Source organism: Oculina patagonica, chromosome 4, assembly GCF_052425735.1.
Source record: "Oculina patagonica isolate OP01 chromosome 4, crgOcupat, whole genome shotgun sequence".
Classification (NCBI taxonomy): domain Eukaryota; kingdom Metazoa; phylum Cnidaria; class Anthozoa; order Scleractinia; family Oculinidae; genus Oculina; species Oculina patagonica.
The window spans coordinates 11,346,339-11,355,072 of record NC_135761.1 but is presented as its reverse complement, the minus strand read 5'-3'; positions in this window follow the sequence as shown (position 1 = coordinate 11,355,072).

The window sequence follows — 8,734 nt, the reverse complement described above, 5'->3', positions numbered from 1 at the left end:
GCGAATTTAATGCTGAGGGGTAACCCAGCGATAGACTAGCTTCCCATCCAGGGGGAGTAATACTACTAACCAACAAAAACCGGGAGAAGGTCGGGCTGTATGGGCGACTTGGCTCGACTTAGACTTTACCTACTAGCTATTCAGAGAACACTAAATATACAGGGATTACTGGGTATGAATTAATTTGGAACAGATATAAAGGCACCACTTGATATACAGGGAACACTAGTTAAACAGAGAACACTGGGTATACAGAAAGTACTAGATATGCAGAAAACACTTGATACACAGGGAACATTGGATATACAAAAAACACTGGGAATATAAAAAAAACTAGATATACAGGGAACACTGGATTTACAGAGAGCAGTGGATATACAGGGAACACTTGATATACAGGGAACACTGGATACACAGAGAACACGGATACACAGGGAACACTTGATATACAGGGAACACTGGATATACAGGGAGCACTGGATACACAGGGAACACTGGGTATTACAAGGAACACTGGATATACAGGGAACACTGGATATACGAGAATACTGGATCTACAGGAAACACCAGATATACAGGGAACACTGGATACACAGGGAACACTAGATATACAGGGAACACTGGATACACAGGGAACACTGAATATACAGGGAACACTGGATATACAAGGAACACTGGATATACATGGAACACTGGATACACAGGAAACACTGGATATACAAGGAACACTAGATAAACAGGGAACGCTAGATATACAGGGAACACTGGATATACAGGGAACAAGGGATATACAGGGAACAATGGATATACATGGAACACTGTATATACAGAGAACACTGGATATACAGGGAACACTGGATATACAGGGAACACTGGATACACAGGGAACACTGGATATACAAGGAACACTGGATACACAGGGAACACTGGATATACAGGGAACACTAGATATACAGTGAACACTAGATATAGTAGGAGGGGTGCGACAGATTCCTGAAGGGCGAGGAAGTGGTTTCTTCAAACGTTTTGTTTTTGATTTTTTTTAAAGGTAATTCCCTAGAAATAGAACTGCTCATAGATTTCCAACCAAACTTTGCCCGTTGGTTGTATACTTTAAGGGAAGTTAAATTTTGTAATAAAAAAGGGGGGTCACAGTATTCTTTTAGGAGCAGGAAGACCTTGTATTTACCATATAATTCCTTATATTTCCTTTGCGAGTACTGGCAAAGTACACGTTTTCGGTAACAGTATATTATTCTGCCATAGAAATTGATCTGTATTCATTTTATAGAAAGAATTTGATCACTACTTTCGAATTAAGAGAAAAAAAAACTCGTTTACAAGAAAACGATGATTTCTCTCTCGCGCGAGCCAAGCCGCATAGAATAAAGCCGCCATTTTGTTTATGTGCGCGCGCTAATCATGCGTAAAATTCTGCGCAGTTAGGATGCGCAATGCAATACTAGGGAATCACCTTAAACTTCCCTTTGCTGCATTGAACTATTTTTTTATGTCATAATTTTTCGCATTTCACCGTAGACTTTTCGATTTTATCCTTGCAGGAACCACAGGGATCTAAAATATAAGGGAGTTAAGAGTGGTGTGATCCCCTTCGTCAGTTATTCCTAATGCGCCACCTCACGAAACGGATTCTCGCAATTCCAAAACAAGGATTATGTTTTTTTAATAGGAAATATGCCAAAACGCATATTAGCGCATATACCACGGACACTGTTTTGTACCATAAAAGTATACAAATGCGAATTTTTCAACGACATCTTAAGGGGGCTTTGTCACGGATATAACCAGAGTTTTGAACGGCTAAAATTTATGATTGTGTCGCAGGAAACCTAAAAATAATAGTCTTTTTTTATTAAAAATTGCTATATTAGAGCACTGAAACTATTAACGAGCGTCTTTGGCTGCAGATGGCTCGGATGGAAATGGATTCCAACTTAAGTTGCCTACCACTAATTTCAGAACAGTTTAGACCAAAAAATCTGCAAAATCCCCGTGACGTAGTTTTAAGCTGACTGGAAACAGAAAAGAAAAATACTCTTACCCGACTTTGCGCTGGATGGAAGTACCAACAGCATCATAACACCCAAAATCAACTTGAAGTTCATAATTCTTCGCGTTGTATGATAGTCTGTGGATGAAATAGCATTAATAACCAGATAAAATATCAGTCAGAGGTATTATTTTCTGAGTTATGGACCTATTCAATTTTTATTTGAAAATATTCAGAGGCAGTGCCTAAGCTTAACCCAGATTTATAACGGAACATTCTTCAAACGATTCTAACTCAAATAAAAATAATTCTAATTTCTTAATATGATGGAGTTAGAGGTCCTTTAAAAGCCTTTCGTTCTACTTCCCCAAGTGCCTGTTTCCATCAGGTAATGAGTGGGGAGTTTTCCCTTTGGAATTTTCAGTTGCAAAATGTAAAATAAAAAAAAAATCTGAATAGATATGTATATAACTTACCTTGCCAAGAACTCAGCGCCTGGGTTGTAAGAACAAAAGAAGAAGCCATATGTATCCCCACTAGTTATAAACAGTGTGTTATTATTAGTTTAATTTTTTCTGTTTTCTCTTTTGCATGTAATTTTCTTTTCATTTTGTATTACATTGTTTGAATAAATGAATTAAAATTAAAAAAAAAAAAAAAAAAAAAAAAAAAAGAAGCCTTAACATATAAGAGAACGGTTTATCGAACACGTGAGATGCAGCATCAAAACGATTTTAAAAACAACAAAAACCATACTTACTTCTTGCTGTTCAAAGCTGAATGAGTTTCCTTCTTTGAACAATGATAGATTTTGTTCGCTAGAACGACTTTTTTTCGTTTTAGATCTGTCCAATGGCATTAAGTCAAACATTTTTCTTTTGATGCTTTTGTCACATTTTTTGCTGACATAGCTCGCAGAGATATAATCACGACAGATTGTCTGTGTGAGATACCACCTGCACAAAGATAAACGGCAAAAGACATTAGACCTAACAGATAGTGATACTTCTGGATACTAGATTTGTTTTATTTTTGTTTAAAAATTATTATTTAAGAAGTTCTTGAGAAGATTTGATGTGTTAACAACCGGCTACATTCCTTGCCATTACCCACAATGCTAAACATCAGTGTACGCTAAAGAGGACCAACTAATGGAAAAAAGAAAATGACAAAGCCTCGACGTTGCAAAAAACTTAGCTATTGTCATTATTTGAGCGATAAATTAAACATTCAAACCATCTTTTTGAAAACTTTGACAACAATGCGCCTGTATTTATCAAGCAAAATTGAGCCTGCTAATTGCTTTTAACGATGAGTTTCAAAACAGGCTGTGTTTATAAACCTGGCTACACAAAGTCTATATATATTTATCAATCCAAAAACAAAGCTAGCACTTATTCCAATACGTTATCACGATTCTTGACTACAAAATTTTTTAAGGTGAAACAGGGGGGGGGGGGGGGGGAAGAAACTTCCTTTGTTATACGACTCAAAAATTGATCATAGCGGTGCCGGGCAACCGAGACTGCGCAGTAGCCATCGAATGGTTACTAAGGGCGTAATGAATAGCTTGACAAAGTTCATTGTTTAGTTCGCATGTTTTGGTCTTGACCGTGCACAAAACACAATAGCTATTTGCATTTTGATTGCTCCTTTCAATTTTGCCGGACATCAAAACAACAAACAGTGATAACGGTGATCAGTCTGCCAAAGTAACGCTTGCGAATTATACTAATTAAAAATAACTCCAATGATTCTGAAATGATTTCCCATTTTTTGATTGTTAAATGTCAACCGTGACAAATTTTTCTCTTTTTATTCCACGCCGCCAAAACATTCTCAGTGACGTGAAACATCAGGTGAGAAATCTGGCTGAAAATGCCAAAAACATCTCAGCGGCGTAAAACATCAGACACAAACACCGCCACTATTCGCATTTCACACGCACGCAGTCATTGATATTTAAATCTTTCGGAGAAAACAAAACTCTGGTTTGACGTCTTTCTTAGCAACGGCTTGATTGACATAGGTTCGCACCGTTTCCAAACACTGCTATGTATTCAAAGAAAAGTGCCGACTTTCTCTCCCCCCCCCCCCCCCCTGAGGTGAAACTACTTTTCAGCCCTTTCTTAATCAGATTTGTGAGACCAACAAACACACTAGCTTATTATTTTATCTATTTTCTTCTTGTTGGCAATGGCGTTGGTTAGAATGATTTGCTTAGTTCCATTAATATGTCAAACGGAATGTCATCTTTTAGCTTTGCTAATGTTGTGCATGAATTCAGCTGCAAGTTGTGACACCCTTTCCTTTTTGTGAATGTGAATTAGCACGTCCGCACGAGAAAATTCTGTCATTGAGAATATTAAGCATAAAATTAAATTACAAAAGTCTACGTTTAGTAGGAAATAAATTTGGTTATCTTGTATGAACCGATCACCGGCTGTTTACCGGTGGGATGCTATTTTTTCTAAGAATACCAATATGAACAAGCGAAACACAGACTGATTCTTGGTCTTTCAGTTAAAGAAACAATGTCGCGGTATATTAAGTCATTTTTCTGATTCCTTTCAAATTAAAGGAAACCTCAAAATAATAGTTTTCCAACATAGAAAAACAACAAACAAGTAATAAAAAGGCGAAAATAACCAAGAATGGTTTCGACTGATGAAAACTAAGACAAATTTCGAACGACAAATTTGGGAGAAAAACTTTGCCAATTTTTTTTCAAAATTTGTTGTTCGTGACATAGCACCTTTAAAAATTGGAGCCTCAACTGGATTACAGTTCAGTACTACTAAAAGATATATAACGAAAAAACAATACATAAGATAAATGTCAGAGGACAAATTTGAAACATTTTGCCAATTTTTTCAAAGTGTGTTGTCCGCGACGTAGCTCCTTTAACAATTGGAGGCTCAACTGGATTAGAGTCCTGTATTTTTTAAAAAAAACAATAACGAAAAAAGAATACATAATGTTTTACTGACTTTAGCAACAAGCCATTTTAGCCTTGCATAGCTAGGTTTGCTCTTTTTGGTTTCTACTTTGGATCTTCACTCTCGATCTAAAATCATGATGAAAGTCTCTGGTGGACCTTAATTTGCACACCAGCTGTGTCACGTGATCACAAATGTTTGAGTTCGTGCCATTTATGTGTTTGTTTGTCACTTTAATGCTAATGGACTCTAAGTAGGCCATTATCTTCTATTTTTTATTAGATTTTAGTATATTTGTTTAAGAGGAACAGCTGAGATCCACATTGACATTTTGCAGTCAACAATCTTGACAGCCTCTGCACACATCAGAAGTTTGGATTGTGAGTCATTTTCGAGAAACATTTAATTTTGAATCACAACGAACAATGTTGGGCTGTGATCTAGGCGTAAAACCATGTTCAATTCGATGTGGAATATCCCAATACCGATGTATCTTAGGCGCGGACCAAAAATTTTAATTTTGAATCACAACGAACAATGTTGGTTCTGAGCAATAAAATAGAAAGGAGAAGTATCACAGTTTGTGATAGTTCGCCGAGAAAGTATTTGCATAACGCTCTATTTTCATTTTCTTTAAAATAATAAAAACTGACCATCATCCTGATAATTATTTGTGTCCGAATTGGTAAGATTTGAACATTTTTAACGATGCTGTTCTCTTATTCAATACACGCAATGATAGTTTTTCCGTGCTAAATAGATTTGAGTTTATGTGGATCCGAAATGTGGTCCACAGTGGCTTTAAAAGAAGGCGGTGATAATCAATTCAAATGAACACCCTCAAATATTAGAAGCTTTTTCCTGACTTTTTTTTTCTTTTTCGGGGTTGTGATCTGGGGCGTAAAAACGTGTTCAAGCCGATGTGGAATATCCCAATTCTATCTATTTTTGTTTACTGAATCTTAAACCTTATCATCTTGAAATACTTCATTCAGTTACCGATGTATCTTAGGCCCGGGCCAAACGTCGAACTCAGTTCACATGAGTCGAACCTAATGCAAATGACCAAAAACAATCTAGGTTTTGCTCATTTACATTAGGTGCGACTCATATGCATGTGAAGTTCGACGTTTGGCCCGGGCCTTAGCGATTGTTTAAGGATATTTAGCAAGGGACGAAACCTTACGCCAAGTTTTGGCCACTAAGGAAGTAAGTCAAACATTTGTGGAACAACTGAAAAACAAAGATAACATTTAAAGATTGGGCCAGGACCTTGCAAAAAACGAGGATTTAAGATAGTTTTAGCCCTTATAAATTTATATAGGTACTGATCTTTGAATAATCACCTATAAAAATCATCATGATGAATATATAGTTGCCGCAAAAGTGGTAGGTAAGCTTTACATAAGTAAACTACGGGTGTTATTGGGTGAAAATGTCATTTAGATAGCCGGTCATTGCATCCAGCCGGTGTATATGCTAGGAAGGAGCACGGAATTACTGTTTACTTGTTGGTAAACATTTATTAAGAATTTAGATTTCGTCCATATAATGCTCGCTTGAAAAAATATATGCTATTTACAAGGCTAAAAAAGTTAAAAATTATAAATTAAAATATTGAAATCGAACATTTTCGGTTGTTTGCCATCATCAGGGTGGCAAACAGCCGAAAACGTTTGGTTTCAATATTTTTATTTTATAATTTTTAACCTTTTTAGCCTTGTAAAGAGCATATAATTTTGATCTCGATAGCTATGTTTGCTTGTGACATGGAAACGTAGCGAATCCAATGCGAAGAACATGTGAGATTTCTTCCGTGTACTATCGAGTTCCTCGACACTGCTTGTAAAGTAAACGTTTTTCTCACATACTATATATTTGCTTGTGGCTAATGGAATCCTATGGCGCATATGACGCGAAGAGCAATTGTCAAACCATTCGCGTATTTCCTCATACTCAAGAGAATTAAGGCAAGGGTCAGGCTAAACTTTGGAAAATTTTTGCTTATGCAGAACCAGCGTTTCTTCTTGTAGTCAAAACAAAAATAAAATTGATGTGAGCTTCGCAAGGGAGCCCGAAGCAGGCGATTTCGGTCAATAAATATTCCACTAACTACGGCATCAGGTACTGTGTGTAATGGCCACTCTATCCGTGTAGCTGGCTCGGCACCAACATTTAAATATTTGTTTGGGAGACAAGGAATGCAAGCGTTGCACTTTTAATCCTGTGTACTATCGAGTGCCTCAGATTGCCTAAAATTAACACGGCTTGCAAAGCAATTGGCATGAGGCGGCTCATTTGTCGATCCAGAAAAAAGGTTTAAAACCATTAATTTACCTATATCAGGTATTTCGATTTCCCTCATTTAATTTTTCCGGCTTATTAATAGCTATCAGATAAAAAAGAAATCTGACGTAGTTTGTTTCCATCAGAAGTCCTTTTGTTGTAGAAAATCTGGCGTTTTTGCGCTCAAATTAGCCGGCCAAAGTTGCGTTCGCAAACCAAACCGTACTGAGAAATTTGGCCGGGCACTTTTTATCAATAGAAAAACTCACTGGAAGATAATCTCAAGGCTGTAGTATACCTTTTTGTTGCTAACTCGATTAGATTTTGCCGAAGATTCGACGAAGCAGTCGGCTGTGATGGGTAACACAGCACTCGACAGATCGAGCGCGCATCACCGGAAGTAATCGTTGGAGGGAATTATACCGGAAGCTGGGAAAGACTTACGAAACAAGCTACATAAAACCATTTATTTTTGCAAAATAAATATCCTATAATCCAAAACGTACCATGTGTTATTATTATTATTTTTTTTAACGGGCCCTTTTTGCGAAGCTCACATTTTTGTTGTTGTTGTTTTTTACTAAAAAGAGAAACGTTGGTTCTGCATGAGCAAGAAAAGAACAAAAATTCACATTGAGTCACAGCTTTCCCAGATGGTATTTGCCCCACGCTGTATTATTTATGTGTAAAAAAAATCAAATTAACACTGAATTATTTTTGTGATTTACAAGCTTGAAACAACCTTGATACGATCTCGTAAGAATAATCAGGCCTTAAATTACACACGGAATTTCGAAGAGATAGTTTTTTTCCACGTAAAAATAGATTTAAATTCATATGAGTCCAAACTGAATTTGTTCAAGGGGACAGTGTATAGCTCCTTGGCGTATTTCTAGGGCCGGTAATTTAGTTCACATCAATAAGCTCAAGTTTTAAGTTCTTTTTTCTGCCTTTCTTTTGACTGATCACACCTAATACGGTCACATCAGGTACTGCGACACCAAAAGGGTCGAATTTCGGGGTTGTGCCGGCGCGGTTTAGGATGTACAAAGCCGATGTGGAACATCCTGTTTATTCGAGATTTAATAGTTTTTTATACATTATATTCAGCGCAGTCTATTAATTTTATTAAGCGATGTTTTTTAGTAACAGATGAAAGACCAAATTTCGGCCTTTGCCGATAAGAGTCAGAAATTTGCAGAAAGAGAGGCAGGCAGAGAGGTTTAATTTGGAACAGTAAAACACAAAAACGAGATAATCGCTTAGATCAGAATTGGGTTAGGGTTAGTCATTTTAAAGGGAACTATAAAAAGCCGAATCGTTTCCGCTACTTGCGAGTCTTGTTATCTTATGCTGCAGGAGATTTCGCTCAATAACTTTTATGCAGTTGGCTACTGAATACTGTAATGACCATTTTTAACCGTGAACTATTGAAATGGCTCCTTTGGTTTAAATAACAGTGCACCTGCCCCGTCCCCAGGCGTCCTCCTCCTTGGTC